The sequence below is a fragment of the Monodelphis domestica genome, chromosome 2 (assembly GCF_027887165.1).
Source record: "Monodelphis domestica isolate mMonDom1 chromosome 2, mMonDom1.pri, whole genome shotgun sequence".
Taxonomy (NCBI): domain Eukaryota; kingdom Metazoa; phylum Chordata; class Mammalia; order Didelphimorphia; family Didelphidae; genus Monodelphis; species Monodelphis domestica.
This window is the reverse complement of record NC_077228.1, coordinates 339,006,336-339,023,995: the sequence shown is the minus strand read 5'-3', so window position 1 is coordinate 339,023,995 and position 17,660 is coordinate 339,006,336. Positions and strand designations below refer to the sequence as shown.

At 37.5% G+C, this 17,660-nt stretch overlaps 1 long non-coding RNA gene across 1 annotated transcript in view; it reads right to left on the bottom strand.

Moving 5' to 3' along the window:
* LOC103104483 (uncharacterized) overlaps positions 1-15,707 on the bottom strand; it is a 52,258-nt gene extending 36,551 nt beyond the window's left edge. Inside the window, exon 1 of the long non-coding RNA XR_008916610.1 lies at positions 15,513-15,707. This is a non-coding gene — a long non-coding RNA (uncharacterized LOC103104483). The remainder of the gene's footprint in view (positions 1-15,512) is intronic.
* Between the last annotated feature and the right edge of the window lie 1,953 nt (positions 15,708-17,660).

The window sequence follows — 17,660 nt, the reverse complement described above, 5'->3', positions numbered from 1 at the left end:
TGCTGTACCACATATCCTATATGTACTTGTGTGACATTAGTCTTTTAAGTGACTTGGAGAGCTAGGATATTTTTAAAGCTTATCAGAGTGAGCGTAATGGCTCAATTTCAACAATATTTTTATGAGACTAAGATAATAACACAAGTAATGTGCTGCAAAAATGAACTAAATATACTATAGAGTTGTAGTTAATTAAATGCAGAACTTGATCTGGGTATCTATACATAGCATTCTTTCATTGCTTGTGGCTTGGATCTTAAAATAGAAGTGTAATGGATTAAAGTCAGGTCTTGTAGAAACATTAGCTTGAAAGGTCCTCACTTCAGTGTTCTTAATTAGTCTGACAGACAAACTACCTTGTCAGTATTGGTTGAGCATAATAACTCCTAGGCTCTCTATCCACTACACCACCAAGTTGTGACCCCTGCCCCTCGCTCCAATTTTATTCTCAATAATTTCACAACATTCATTTTCAATTGTTTTATAATTATTGCCCTTTCCATTTATATCATTGCAGTCATTTTGTATAGTTTTCTTTGCTCTGCCTACTTCATTTCACATTTGTGCTACAAAAAAGTGCTGCTATTAAGGTTTTGTTGTATATGGAAATTTTTGTGTGTCTGAATAACTTCCTAGGCTAAATGCCTAGTAGTGCATTCATTCATTGGTTTAAAAATGGACATTTTAGTCACTTTATTGTATAATTCCAAATTGCTTTCCAGAATTTTACCAGTTTATAAGACCACCAATGATAAATGGGTATCCTTGTCTTTCCATAGCCCCTCCAACATTGATTAGCTATATTTTGTCACCTCTGCTAATTTTTTTCACTAAAAGCTAATATAAAATGTATCTGATTGAAAAATAAGAAATTCAGCCAGTCATTCAGTTGCTTTGGTTTCTCCACATTCACAGACACTCTTCACATACAAATGGTTCTGTTAAATATTTCATTTTATTGGCATTTTAGATAAGTTTGGGTAAAAATTTTCAAATACATTGATAGGGTATGATCCAATGATATCTGATCCTTTGACTCCAAATCTGGTGGTCTGTCCACTATTCTTCATTGCCTCTCAGGATTGTTGTAAATAAATAGGTCATTTCAAATATAATTTAATTCAACATATATTTATTAGGTACCTCTGGTATTTAAGACACAGGGACTATCAGGTGATAATAAAACCTTCTCTCCCCTCAAGGAGCTTATTTTACTGGTATGTGCAATACATGCCCTAATAAATACAAAGTTGTTGGTCCTTCAATCCAAAGAGGATCAATGACATCACAAGAGTGATATCTTGACTTACACATGAATCAGATTTAAGTGAGGCAGAGTTGCTCAAAGTCATCAGCCTCATTCACACTTCCAAAGTCATCATATCCTGTAGCAGACCAAAAGTAAAAATGACTGGCCCAGGATGCAATAGATAACCTTGGTATTTTCAATGTCTGCCCAAATGCTCTATAGTGCCTGCTTTAGCCACCTTCATAACTATTTGAACAAAGTATTCTTGTCTGCCCATTCCACCCAAGAAAGTCTTCTTCCCATGCTTAGAGTAGACATCCCTTTAACTCACTGACAGGTCTGAGGCCCATTAGTTACCTGTAACCTGGTTTGGTCCAGCTGATGAGATGGTTTTACTAGGTGTGGCCTCTGGCCATGCTACAGCTTCTTGGAGCCACACGTGAGAATAGGACAAAAGATGAAGAAGAGATAGCATCACAACTAGGGGAACCCAAAAGACTTCATGGAGGCATTGAGCAGCACAGGAATAGAAAAGGGAGTAGACTTGGAATATGTTGGGCATAATCCAGTATTAAAGATTAGCAAGATATGAATGTTTTGTTGACAAAGACTTTAAGAATTAAGGACAGCGTATTGAACTCTTTTGATTAAAATCAATAGATAAGGCACCTGCTTCGTTTCTAGTTTGGGACTCCTGCAAAAAGAGATGCCATGGATATTTTTGTACATTTGACTTCTTGCAAAAGAAAACAGAGAGAACTAGAAATTGGTATATGATGTGTCTTATCTGCTGGCAACAGAGACCTAGATGGGATGCTCACACATGAAGTGAATCTCAAATGAGGAAAGTTTGTTGAGTGAGAAACCTCTGGAGAGGTGTGTCTGGGAATGACAAGTAAAGAGTAGGCAGTTCCTGACTCTCAGTGTGCTGGGGATGGAGAAATGAAAATATCTGCTATGGGGCTGACCAGGTGGCCAAGGAAGTGATCGCTTCTTCAGAGAACCAGACTTTTGTGAATGGTAGAAAAACCAGAATTGTAAGGGGATAATGCAAATATTAATAAGAAATGGGTCTTGATCAGTGACACATGTAAAACCCAGTGGAATTGCTATGAGGAGGCGGGGAGGAGGGGAGGGAAAAAACACGAATCATGTAACCATGGAAAAATATTCTAACTTAATGAAATAAAAATTTTCAATTAAAAAAAGAATTGGAGGGGGGTGAAGAGATCAAGAATGAAGAGGAGTCTGTCACTAGAATAGGGGCTTCTAGAAGCCATTATGAAATTGGAGGTCAATGGAGGATATAGGTTATGAAGGAGTAAGACAGGCTAGATAGGGATGAAAGTGAAAAAAGGAGTTACAGGAAGAAAGGATTTTCATGTTAATCAAAAGGAGGATTGTTTAATTCTTTTTTTGTTTCTGTTCTCTCTGGCAAGGAGAATCATCTTTGGACTAGAAAGAAGAAACTGAAAATGGCTAATAGAGATTTTATACCTGAAATAAATAAGGAGATAGTAAGAGGGCACCTAGTTGCTCTTAATGAGTTCAAATTACCAGGCCCAGATGAAGCAAATTCTCAGGATAGTGAGAGAACTGGAAGCAAAACTGAGCCATTGAGAGTAATTTTGAAAAATTGCAGAGACTGAAAAATATACTGCAAGACTAGAGAAGGGTGAATGTCCTGATTTTCTTCCTTTTTTTAAGCCCTTCTGTCTTAGAATCAATAATAAGTATTGGTTTCAAAGCAGAAGAATAGTAAGGGCTAGGCAACCGACTTTCTCCATCGCTGTTTTGATATGTCACAGGTTGGCATAAGAAATTAGATTTGAATTTGGGAAGAGAAACTGCAGATGATACATTAAGGCCAACAAACAAGGCACAGTAAAAATTTAGAAACTCCAAAATGCATAAAATACATGTATGGAATTGTATAATATCAACATATTTTATCTTTTACTATAATAAAAATTTATAATTTATTTTTTAACTTAAAAGAAGTAAAAAGTTAAAGTTTCTGAAAAGAACTCAAAAGCCAGCAGACAACACACAAAAGAAGAAATGTAGAAATAACTAAAAAAATTTAGTAACTCATATATGCATATCAAGTACTATAAACACCCCATAAAAGAAAAAGAAAAAAATCAGATTTGTTCTCTGGTATGAGGGAAGGGCCAAAAAAAATTTATGCAGATTTTCCAGACCCACAAAGAGTAAAAAGGTTTTATTAAATCAAATAAGATAACAAACATAAAACATTTTTTTGTCTTCAGTCATTTTCAGTCATGCTTGACCCTTTATAACCTTATTTGAGATTTCCTTTTTTTTTCCTTTTTGGAAATTTTTATTTTATTAGTTAATTTAGAATATTTTTCCATGGTTATAAGATTCATGTTCTTTCCCTCCTGTGAAAAGGAAGACTGAATCAAGCTTTGTATTTTCTGCCACTGAGGTGAAGCAATCAACAATTGGAATGTTAGAGGGAAGATTGATGGACAGCAATGACAGTTGGTTGGGGGGGAGGGGAGTCTGGGAAAATCACAGTTGCTCTCGAGGTCTCTCTTTCCTGGCCCTCGGACTAGAAGGAGCCTCTCTCCCTGTCTCTGGATAAAAGTGCCTCTATTCCTGGATTTTTCCCAACTGTGTGCTCTACCTGGATGCCTGTGATCGTGTCATCAAACAAAAGGATTGAAGGGGAGCGGTTTGAACTGTTGGGGCATCAGTCTGAAGAGACAGGCCCACCAGCTCTGAAGGTCAGAACCTGTTCTTCCTCTTGCTGTCTACTGCTAAAGACTTTGAATTTAAGAAAGCCAACATAGATTAGCTAGACAGGAATAAAAGAAACCCTTCACCAGCCTGCAAGGCCTGGTCTCAGCTCAAAAGCTGAGACAGACTCAAACCCAATCTGGGTCAAAGTATAGGGCAATCCCTCTTCCCTCTACCCTGATACCTTCCCAAACCGAACTTGTTATTAAATTCATCTTGTGTTAAATAACCTGCAGTCAGATAAGAGGACTATCATTTCAGAGGGACGTAGAGGGAGGAGAACCTAAGGACATCCATTCAACCATAAACTATTAGACCCCTGCTGGGTGACCTAGAGGGGGGGAGGCTTGTCCCTCAAGAGGGTCCATGTTTACCTGCTCTGGGGTATTTTCAACATCAATTAAAAATAAGATATCCCCTCAGGCTATCAGAGTTGTCCCATTTCTTGGGAACCCCATTTTTCAAAGATAGCCTCTTGGCAGGGGGCATCTCCTTTTACCTCACTAGCATCCATATTCCCTCTCTCCCTTCAACTCTTCCATTCCCTGTTACAAAACCTTCCTTATCCCCTGGACCTCTTCAATCCTCTACAATTCCTTTAACTATTACACCCCCCTTCCCATACACCCCTCCCATAGATGATGTGCAATTCCACTGGGTTTTACATGTGTCATTGATCAAAATCTATTTCCATATTATTGATATTTGCACTAGGGTGATCATTTAGAGGCTAAATCCCCAATCATATCCCCATTGACTCATGTGATCAAGCAGTTGTTTTTCTTCTGTTTCTATTTCTGCAGTTCTTCCTATTTGAGGTTTTCTTGACAAAGATACTAGAGTGGTTTTTCCTTTCCTTCTTTAGCTCATTTTACAGATGAGGAAACTGAGACACACAAGATTAAGTGACTTGCTTAGGGTCACATAGCCAGTGAATATCTGCAGGCAGATTTAAACTCAGGAAGATATGTCTTCCTAATTGTAAGCCCTAAACTCTATATACACTCTGCCACCTACCTGCCCCATAACACTTTACATTAAAATCCTATGCTTGTTGTTATGATTATCGTTAAGATAAGATTTGCCAGATTAACCTCATTTCTTTTAAAATGTTTTTACTTAATGTATTTTAAGAAAGAGAGAAAGGGGGGGCAGCTGGGTGGCTCAGTGGATTGAGAGCCAGGTCTAGAGATGGGAGGTCCTAGGTTCAAATTTGGCCTCAGACACTTCCCAGCTGTGTGACCCTGGGCAAGTCACTTGACCCCCATTGCCTAGCCCTTACCACTCTTCTGTCTTGGAACCAATACACAGTATTGACTCCAAGACAGAAGGTAAGGTTTAAAAAAAGAGAGAGAGAGAGAGAGAGAAAGGAGGGAGAGAAGGAGGGAGGGAAGAAGAAAGGAAAGAAATCATTTTAATTCATAGTTTAGCAAGACAAGTTCTCACATCTGCCATGTCCAAAAATGTATGTAAGATTTTTTTGTGTGTGAATTTTGTTTCCATTATCTCTCTAGCAAGAGCTAAATGGAATGTTCCATCTTTAATCTTCTCCTAGTTCTCACTTCACTCTTTTGAGGGATAGTTCCAAACCATTTTCCAAAATAGCTGGATCACTTCACAGCTCCAATAGTAGTGCATTGGCATGTATCTATTTTCCCCCAGCCCAACCAAATTTGTCATTTTCCTCTTTTGTCACCTTTGCCAATGATGGGTATGATGTGGAACCTCAGAGTTTTTAAAATTTGTATTTATCTAGCTAGTAGTGACTTGAGGTTTTTTGTATCATTGTTAATAGCTTAGATTTCTTTTTTTTTTGAAGGCTGCCACACCATTTATTTATTGGGTTATGGATCTTATATACTAACCTTGTTTCTGATTTTTACACAAAAAATGCTCCAGATAGTTTTTTTTAACCTACACTTCAGAATGCCTTTATACTTTTGTGGACAAGATAGAAAGATATTAATTACAGTATAGTTACATAGATTTAGGACTGGCTAAAGGGTATACAAAAAAAGATTGTCATTGACATGTAAGTGTGAGGTCAACTAAATAAAGAAATCATGTTACCCTACCCCATTTAAAGTATGTGATACCCATGGCTTGATAGGGATATGACTGGGAATGTAGACTCACCCTAGTGCAATTATTAATAATATGGAAATAGGTCTTGATCAATGACACAAGTAAAACCCAGTAGAATTGTGTGTTGGCTATAGGAGGGGGGTGAGAGGAGGGGAGGGAAAGAACATGAATTATGTAATCATGGAAAAATATTCTAAAATAATTAAATAAAAAATTTAAATAAAAAAAGTATTTATCAGATTCAATAAAAAATAAAGTATGTGATCCCTTAACAGGTTAGAACATGTCTCTTAAGTTAATCAATCAAATATTTAGAATAATTGTGGGAAAAGTTCTCAATCAAATAGAGTTATATTGCAACTAGAGTTATGTTGTTATTTAGATTGACTGGAGAAACTTGGTCACACTCTAAGAATTGTCTATAAAGCCAGTTCATATTCATCAAAAATAGAACTAGCTAGAGAGTGCTCAAGCAAAATGTCTGAGGAGTAACCAAATAAAGATGGGGAGGGAAAGTTCCTCAACTTTAGCCTTACTTAACTAAACTGGAGCAGGACCTCTGGAACATCAAAGGGTCCAGATGATTTTGGACTTCCCATTTCCCCATTAGTGTTCTAGCATCATTCCCAGGATAGCAATGGTTGGCATGCATATCTGCACTGGGAGCCAAAATGAGACAGCATGAGGCAGGAAGGCAGATTCTTGGTTCCATAAGGCATTCAGTAAAGAAGTTACACTGTGCCTAAGGGGAACTTCTTGAGTCTTCCAACAAGGGGAGGAAAAGTCTGCAGCAAAGAGAATCTGTGAGAGATTCCTTTGCTACATGTACTCTCTAATCTTGAGTACACTTTCCCCTCAACTCTATATATACTGATGGGAAAGTACATCATAGACTTTGAAGGGATGTTTTATACTAACTCTTTTTACTCTACTGCCTCAGTAAATATTCCCTTCTAAAAGATAATTAAATCCAGCTATCTAATTGATAATCAACTTATAACCATGACAGGAAGTATATCATTGGGGCTCACGAGCTATATAGTATTAGAAAAACCACTCTTCTATCCATTAGGGCTACCCTTAAAACCCCAAGAAGGATCTAGTAACCAATATTTGGGGACCCAACTCATCAGTATAGTGGGAATTTGAATGAACACCTTGGAGCTTGTGCTCAATAGATGGTTTGCAGTTTATTTGGAAAGTAGCTCTAACACAACATGTTCCTTATTATATGAGAAGATGGACAGGCTTTGAAAATGACTTTCTATAGCAGGTCAGATATTTGTGGTTGCACAATTGACTGAAAGGTATAAGGGGAAGGAAAATAAACATTTATTAAGCACCTATTATGTGCCAGGTGCTGGGCTTTACAAATATTTGGGAGAATTAAAGCTATTGTCAAAAATTTCATTTCTGATTTTTAAAAGCATTTGACCTGAAAAAATTAAATAAGATAGTAGTTGTTCAGAAAGAACTCTGGTTTTTCAGGTTTCATTGTTCTTTATTCTATAATATGTCTACGTCTTAACCAACCATGTGCCTCTTGCCTGGAGACTTTTTCTAGAACACTGCTTCTCTTACACCCTTAAACCTTCCAGAATTTACCATAGTTTCTGACACATAGTAGGCACTTAATACATGCTTGCCAACTTTATAATGAACAATGTTGTTTGCTTCCAGAGAAAGAACTGATGGAGTCTGAATGTAGAAGGAAGCATAAGGGTTTTTACTTTATTTTTGTGGGTTTTTTAACAACATGACTAATATGGAAATGTTTTCATGACTGCACATGTAAAACCTACATCAAATTGCTTGCCTCCTAAATTGGGAGACAAAAGAGAGTGAAGGAGAGAATTTGGAACTCAAAAAATTTTTTAACAAATGTTAAAAATTGTTTTTACATGTAAATTGTGAAAAATAAAATATTTTTAAAATAAATGCTTGTGGTAGTCTGGATTTATGCCCAGACTATAAAACCATGTATACCCTCAGACTCAGCAATGCCACTACGGGATCTGATTCCCAAGTAGATCACTGAAAAAGGTAAAGAACCTATAGGTTCTAAAATATTTATAGCAGCTCTCTTTGTAACAGCAAAGAACTGGAAATTGAGGGGATGTCCATCAATTGGGGAGTGGCTGAACAAGTTGTGACATATGATGGTGATGGAATACTGCTATTCTGTAAGAAATTATGAGCAGGTAAATTTTAAAAAAAATATTGAAAGACCTATGTGAAATTATGAAAATCAAAACAAGGAGAATCAAGAAAGTATTATTCTCAACAACAGAACTAATATTTTAAAAGTAACTTGTGAATGTCTGTCTCCAGAGAAAGAACTGATAAATAGAAACACAAAAGACATAGTTTATATATATATATATATTTTTTTTTGGTCAAGTGACATCATCTCTGATGTGGGGAGAGGAGTGAAGGAGATACCTAAATTTTTATATAGCCAACAAACAAATTAATAATAATTTAAAAATAAATCACTAAATTCATTATCAACTACTCCTTAATTTATTCTTCTATATCTGAAGCCTTCTAAATTCCAGTTTCTTAGTCTATTTGTTCCATCCTGCCTGTCACATCAGAAGTAAAAGACCTGCTGTGCTGATCCCCTGCCCTCCCTATAAAATATTGGGGCTGCATTTATGAATGGAGTGCATAGATCTTGGAGTCATAATGAAAGCTTGGTGTCATAGTACACCAATCCTGGGAACAATTTCTCATGCAGTAATCCTCATACTTAAGGATTCTTAATGACCTCAGTGATTGATTCCTTTTCTTGTTCTTCCCTCTCCCAATATGGAAGAATCAGCCTTGGCTCTAGTATAAAAAGTAGGGTGCTAATCTAATACCCTTCCTTTTATTGCCCTTGCTTCCTCATCTATACCTTTTAGATGTTTCCAGTTAAGCCCCGTGGCACTTTTTAAAAAACAAAACCTATGATTTCATTCATATAGGAAATTCCTTTTTACCAGTGTAGATCCAGATCTGCTCATCTATTTATAGTCTAAAAAGTTGTTCAGGGGTTACTTTAAAATTAAAGTATTTTTTGAGGTTTACACAGCAGGTATGTGTCACAGAAAGAGCTTGAATCTAGTTCCTCCTGACTCCAAAGCTGCTTTCTATGCACTCCTGCTCTTTGGCTTTTCCTTGAACCATAGAAAATAAAAGGGTCTATTGCTTCTAACATTTACTAACTCAGCTAATCTTTCTGTGAAGCCCTCTTCATCCCAACAATGGATTACAAGAGAAACTCTGATGTTGGACAAGATGTCTCTCATACATAAGTTTGGCATTTCCAAGGAAATTGATATTAGAATATTGAATACTAGAAATGGATTCTTTGCTGGTCATGACAAAATCATTCAGTCATTCTATTTCTTGCTCTAGAAGCTCTCTTGACTCCATGGGTTCCCAATATCTAGACAATGACTGACAAGCCATCCCCTCCCATCCTAAGGGCTGATAAGAGTATTTCAATCAATAGTGGGAAACTTTGATATCATATGTGCTGAATGAGTATGCCACATCAGGGCAGAGCATGGAAAGCAAGCTGCTATGATTGAGGATCATTCTGGGACCTGAGAGAAAGGAAGCTGTGAAGGAGACATCAGCCATGAGATCCTCAGCTTCAGACTCCAGGAATGGAACTATGCAGATTAATCAATCAGGAAATGTATTGATTTGGAGACTATGCTGAACTCCAGCTCCATATTACCCCAGTAATATGCAAGCCTGGTTGATGATTTCTGCAATTTTCTTTTTCCCTTTTCGCTTGCTCTCACCACTATAATATTAGATGCTTATTCCCTGAAATTCTCCCCTTTCCTAAGAGTATGTTTACCTTTCTGTTTACTGTCTTTTAAGTATGAAAAACATGATTAACTGTTGTATTGTTGTTTAGTATATTTGGGGGACTCTTTCTCATCCCAAAACTGAAGCAGGACAAAATTTATTACTTCAAAATTTTGCCAGGACAAATTTTCTTTGACTAGAGGCTTATGTTATATAAAGAGATTGAAAAAAACTTTTTTTTACAACTTCCCAGAGCAAAAGAGCAAAGAGAAAAACTTAAAACCTGGATCTTTGTAGGTAAATGACCTCAGAGTTTGGTTGAGGGAAGCTATGATGAGCTGGCTGCCACTGGGGAGTTGGCCATTTCTTTTTCCATTGTTTACTTCTATTGGTTTGAAAGGAAAATCATTCCTCCAGAAAAGAGAAGCTGACAGTATCTGGGAAGAATGAGACCAAAGAGTGAGACCAAGAAGTGACTAGTCCTGCTTACTTGTGCAACATGTAATCACTCCACACCCCACTACTACCAGACATACACTAACATTATATAAAGCTCTAAGACAGATGTAGAAAAAACATTGTTAAATTCTTTACAAAGTATGGATCAGAAGATAGGTATAAAATGAGAATGTTTATTCTAGTCACGTAAAAAAGCATTTACTAAATGCCTACTATATGCTAGGAACTATGCTAAGTACAATTCCACACAAGATGAACTGTAGAGAACCTAATTCAAGGTGATCCCTATTGATGATTTCCCAAACATTGCTCTTTGGAGATGACATCACACTAATAATATGGAGACCCAATACACTACAAAGCCTCTTCCAATTTCCCTCATAAATATACATACACATACATACACACACACACACACACACACACACACACACACACACAATGAAACCATATATTAGCTAGGATAAAGCATGCAGTTAGATGGACAACCTGTTGAATTATATTGAGATGTGACACATATATTGAGATGTGACACATACCTGCTGTGTAAACCTCAAAAAATACTTTAATTTTTAAGTAACCCCTGAACAACTTTTTTAGACTATAAATAGATGAGCAGATCTGGATCTATCTACACTGGTAAAAAGGAATTTCCTATATGAATGAAATCATAGGTTTTGTTTTTTAAAAAGTGCCACGGGGCTTAACTGGAAACATCTAAAAGGTATAGATGAGGAAGCAAGGGCAATAAAAGGAAGGGTATTAGATTAGCACCCTACTTTTTATACTAGAGCCAAGGCTGATTCTTCCATATTGGGAGAGGGAAGAACAAGAAAAGGAATCAATCACTGAGGTCATTAAGAATCCTTAAGTATGAGAATCTTCAGACTATGCAACCTGTCAATACTGCATGAGAAATTGTTCCCAGGATTGGTGTATTATGACACCATATATATCATAGTCCACCTCTTATATGTACCTTATGCAATGGTGCCCCCCATATTTGGAAAACTCAACCTCCTCACTCCATCCAACCTCAAAGAATATCCAGCAGCCTTCAGAGCTGAATTCAAGTTCTTCCTCCTATGGGAAGCTTTCCTTAATCCTGTCTTCTATCCCCAGTTGTGAATGCCTTTTCCCCTAAGAAATTACTTTGTAGCTATATTCTTTTGGACATGTTTTGTACTTAATTGTATATATACTTAATGTCTTTTCATTAGAATCTAGCTCCTTGAAGGTAAAAATTACTTTGTTTTATTGTCTTCGTATCTCCAAGGTCTGGCTTACTGGACCTTGCACATGGGCAGTACATTATAAATACTTTTTGAATGACTGGCTCACTGATTAAAGCCCAGATCTTAAATCAAATATAATGACCCCCCCCCCCAAAAGAAAGCCCTTATCAAACAAAAGAGTACAATGAGAAGCTGGGAGGAGATAATACATGAATCTACCTCTGTTTGCTCATTGAAAGAGAAAACTGACTACTGAGCAGTAAGGAGCTCCTTTCCATTATGAATGCCATAAAATGCCACCTAAAGTGTCTGTAATTACTAAACCATAGGTGATCTAAGGGAATGCAAATGCCATGAACAAAAGAGAAGGACCTAAGGCTACTTCTATTTGCTTTGATTATAAGCTGTACTTGTAAGGTGACAAAGGAAGAATTAAAATGGCTTTTCCCAAATGATTATTAAAACTGAAAAAGTGATATTTAGGAGACTAGATATAGATTTAAGGCTTTAAAAACTCATAATTTTCTAAATTTTTCTTAGGGTTAAGCAGAATGTTTCCTCCTTAAGGACAGGGACTGTTTAATTTCATTGCATCCTCAATGCCAAGCTTGGTGCCTGGCATATAGTAGACATTTATAGATTGAGTATTGAGGGGATTATTGAAAGGGTGGCTTAAATATTATAATGATGATCCACTGGGAAAGATTTAACCACTCTCATAAATACAATGATCCAAGGCAAAAGTTCTGTATGCCCAGCTGTTCCTTGATCTCATGTTGCTTTCTGTTGCCTCCATGACCTTGTAGATATAATTCCTTATTTCTATGAGTGGTTCTTTTTTTTTTTTTGAAAGCCCAACTTAGGTGTTGAATAACCAATGAAGGCTTTTGTTAAAATGATGGAGGGAAGAGAAGAGAAATGTATCCCTCCATTTCTACAAGCTATTAAGTCAGCTGCCTTCCTCAAAATCTGTTGTAGTGGAAGGACTCCTGTTGCAAAGGTCTTTTAACTTTGGTTTCAGTTTGCTTGCAGAACATCTCCACCCCACCCCATCCCCCAAAAGTTCATAGTTTTGCTCTAGAAAGAGATATTGCATGGGCATATGAATATTGAAGGGAAATTCTTAACTCAGGAATGAACCTACAAATCCAGTATAAATTGAATACCTAACTACCAAGAGGGAACCATTAACTTAAAAACTCACAAATCTATCAATAAGGACTATAATCCATCTACTATATGCCAGGTATTTTGTTAGATGCTAGAGACACAAAGACAAAAAGAAAGAACAAAAGAATACCTGCTTTCAAGAAGCTTACATTGTATTGGGGAAAGACACCGTGCATGTATAAAGGTAGGAGAGAAGGCACTAGCAATTGGGAGAATCAAGAAAGGCTTTTTGTAGATGGTATTTCTTGAATTACAGACTAAAGGATTCTAAAAGCAGAAATAAGGCATTTCATGCATGAGTAATGACCAGAACAAAATCAAAGATGGGAGCTGGAATCTCATATGTGAGGAACGTTAAAATCTTAAAGGAGGGGTTAATATGTTATCCTAGAGGCAAGAGAATGTCACTGAAATTCATCGAATGTAGGGATAACATGATCAGATTTGTGCTTAAGGTAAATCACTTTATTAACTGAGTGGACAATGGATTAAAGTAAGGAAAGACTTGAGTCAAGGAGTCTAATTAGGAGGTCAATGCAATAGATTAATGAGAGATGATGAGAGCTGTATAAGTAGAAAATGGGGTCAGGTGGGTGAGATGTTTTAGAGGGAAAACTTGGCAAGATTTAGCAACTGATTAGATAAGTAAGGTAAGAGAATAATTTCTACATAATAAAAATAGATAATATTCTTAGAAATAAAAGGCATATAATTATTGCTACAAAGAGGATTGCAATGAATTAAATTTGATATCTGTTCTAATCCCAGTGAGACACTTGATAGGAAAGAAAGGATGGAAGAAAGATGAGGAAGAAGGAAAAGGGGAGAAGGAAAAGGGGAGAGAGAGAGAGAGAGAGAGAGAGAGAGAGAGAGAGAGAGAGAGAGAGAGAGAGAGAGAGAGAGAGAGAGAATCTGAGGGGAGTGGGCAAGCCTCTGTTCCTTTGCTCAACCTGGGAGAAATGAAGGATGTAAGCAAAGGAACAGTGAGAACAAAGACAAGAGATATGTACTGCTTTCTATCAAGAGGAAGAAGAAGTTGGGAACTACAGCTCTTGTCACAAACCTTAGAAGGAAATAAAAGACAAGAATCAAGACCAAGGGCTCTACTACAGAAGTCATGTCTGACACTTCAGTCAAATTTTGTACATGTTTAATCATGAATCCCCTTAGCTCTACCTCCTAGGATGAAGTAATACCTCTCTCTATTGCAATATCAATAATGACTTCAATCAATCTGCTATGAGCCAAGCACTCTTCTGGGTGCCAGGGTTATGAAGACAAAAATAACATGAAACTATCTCTGTTCTTAAGAAGCTCATATTTTATTGGGAAAGAAAACATGTACATATATAAGCATAAATTTACAGAGGGAGCCTGGCTGTCCTAAGCAAATAGAAAGCTTTTCTCCTTGACACTCAAAGTATTGAATCAAGAAGGTCTTGCCCTTTATCTATGAGAGAAAGCTGTCCCCTTAATCCCATGATCCATTAGTCATTCCTGTATTCAGTCAGTGAAGAAACTGTTTTAAAGTCCTGGGCCTATTGATTCACTCTATCCTACAACCAGGATCTCATGTAAGTCATTCAGAGTAATGTTTCTTAGCTATCACTCAAACCATTGTTTTTCCAGATTGTGGCCAACTACAATTGCAGCAGATTATTCAAGATTTTCATTGCCACTGCCTCCATTTTTCATTCATCTTTGTCACTTTTTCTTTTCCCCTGATTCTCCTCAAATGTGGAACATGGATTCATTAAAGTGAGTGTATGAAATAAAAAGAAAATTAAGTTAAAGGGACCTTAACAACAGCAAGAAAACATTTTATTCCTAAAACACCCCTGAAGTGAACTGCACCACTCTGAAGCATTGTGTACACTGCAGAGAGAACATTGGATTTGGTGTCTGAGGATCCAGGTTCAGGTGGTGGCTCTTACCTGTGTGACCTTGCAATAGCCACTTAGCCTTTAAAGTCCTCAGTGTCTTCATCTGAAAAAACCTAGTGACTGGCTCTCTAACCCCTTCCAGTAATAAATCTGTATTCCTAACTAGACCTCCTATTTTTCATATAGAGAGATAGATGACCTGGGATCAGGCTGAAGCCCTGAGGCAGCTTCTGTGACAGTAGAAAGTGTGCTCCTGGGACAATTCATTTCTTAAAGTGAGTCAGCTCTGGCACAGTTACACCTTGAGGGCACATTTATTGATGGCAGAGGAGGGACAGTGTAACTGAGCAGGGTGGAGGTGGAGTGGGGTAAGAAGCAGCATGAGGGAGGCTTGGAGAGCGCTTCCAGCTCAGAGGATCGACCTTGCAAGAACCTTCTGGACTAAATGCCTGAATTCTACAGGCAACTGGGGGCAGGGCAGTTTCTGGTGAAAGGGTAGGAGGGTCATATGGTCAGCTCAGCAGGTGCTGAAATATCCCCTTGTAGGACTTTCCCTGGCCTCGAAATAGAGCTGGCAAAATTCAAAACCATCCCTCAGGTGCCCTGCACTGCAGAGCTCTTTCTCCACAGATTGTGATACCCTGGACCGCATAGAGGGGCGGTGCTCTCAGCAGCTGAATCTTTGGAGAACATATAACTAGCTCGCCAGAAAAGGGGAGGAAAGATTTAACATCCACTATAATGCCGTGCATATATAAAACAGTCAATAAATATTTGATGCTTAATAGTGTTTAACAGCGACTTGAAACCCTTTCAAAATTCACAGTATTTGAATATATTTAGTCATTTCTTTCTTACCTTGTTCTGCACTCGAGTCCCACTGCGTGATTTCGTCTGTGGAAATTTCTAGTAAGAGAGTCGTAAATATAGCATCTGCGAAGTCGTAGGAGAAATCCTGCCTAGGGACAGAAGGATGAACAAAATGATCTCGCGGCTTTTCCGGCTTTATGCGCGTGTGACTCCAGAGGTTCACAGCTTTTATTAATTTAAGAAAACTAAGCCACATGTTTTTTTTTTTTCAAAAACAATTCTCCCCCATCCCCAACCCCACCTTTGGCACCCGAGGGCACCTTAGAGCCTCCCCCACTCCCACCTCCCAAATGCCGAAACGTACCGAGGTGGAAGGTGGTTGCTAGAGGACTACTTGTAGTTTAAGCAGAGACCACTAGAGGGCACTAAGGGATTCCCGAAAGAAAGCCCATTGACTACACCTTTCAAAAACTAAAAAAAAAAAAATTAAGATTCATTATAGTTCCAGATCATTAAGAGATAACTTCCTTAAGAGATTACTGAGCAAATTCAGACAATAAGAAATGTTGTCTTGGAAGTTTAGAAGGTGCAAGAACGGAAGGCAATTTTATTTGCTTTATTTTATATTTAATTTGTAATAACTGCAGCTTATTGGGGCAATTTCTATGCTCTGAAATTTTATCTTCTGAATCACTGAACTGGAATCATATATTGTAGGAGCTAGAGTGACAGAGTGACAAAGAACATCTTGTCCAACTTTCTCCTTTTACTGATTGGGAAACTGAGGTTCAGCTGAGTTAAATGATTTCACTTATCCAAGTTTATAAGGGTGGTAAGTGGCAGAAATGAAATTTGAAGCTATATACTCTGATTTCTAATCTAGTACCATTTTCACTACACCTCAATTCTATCGGTGGGATATTCACACTTTTTTGACTTAAAATAATTTTAAAGCACTAGAAAAACAGTAATGTACTGCATAGTACAAAAGGTGCTAGTTTGGGAGTCTGAGGAACTACCTTTCAATACTGACTGGCCACTTGCCAGTTGTCAAGTCATTTTTCAATCGAGTTATCTCTCTGTGACACTATTTGGGGTTTTCTTGGCAGAGATACTAGAGTGGTTTTTGCTTCTCCAGCTCATTTTGCAGATGGGGAAATAAAGGCAAACAACATATAGCTAATAAGTCATATAGCTAATGTGTCTGAGGCCAGATTTGAACTCATGGAAATGAGTCTTTCTGACTCCACTTAATACCTAAATAAATTTAATTTAAGTCAGCCTCCATGGGTCTGAATTTCTTCATCTGGAAAATGAGGATTTGATTTAGATGGCTTCTAAGGTCCCTTCTAACACTTCATGTGTGATCCTATTACCTCTAAAATTAGAGTGAGGTCTAAAAGGGCACTTCAAAAGTTCCTTTTTAACTTCAAGTCTATGATCCTACTTCCTTGAACTTATTTTCTTGTATATACACTCTACAAGCAATAGTTTTACCACATAAAACAAAGGTCATTAAATTTAGACTTTGCTTGAATAGCACAGTTAGGAAAATTTCCCATTCAGCACAAAAAGGAAACCAAACCAAGCTACTTCTAGATGTTATCATTCATTAAGAAATAAACAATGACTGGCTAAAGATGGCACAAAGGTATATCATTACTAGAATCCTGTTTCTAGAAATGGATGACCTTAATTGGGAAAATGAACACTTCCAGAGACCTCCTGGGAAAAAGTAAGAAAAATGAAAGGCCCAACTCAGCTGAAGCTATTAGGGATAATGAATGATGGATATGGCACTGGAGGGAGAAAAACTAAAAATTATACTGGAACAAGAGGTAGTCAGATAGCGTTCTTGGAAACCACGTATGGCTTAAACGCAACATTAGAGTCCTGTGTTAGGGGCTAAGTTGGGGAGTGGGGTGTAGGGGAAAAGAAAGAGCCAGCAAGGAGAGCATAGATAGTAGGACCTTTAAGACCAGAAATGAGCTGGCTGCTACTAAACCTCTCTGAAGGGGTCTTTATGCATTGCTAATTCATCTGCTGAATCACTGAAACCCTCATCAGGATGCAAATCATAGGGCTAAGACCTACAACTCAAGAAGTGCTAGTTGATGGTCAGAATCTAAGGAAAAGATGAAAGAGAAAGGGTTCCCAGTGGCCACATAACATGTTGGGAAACAAGGAAAACTGTAA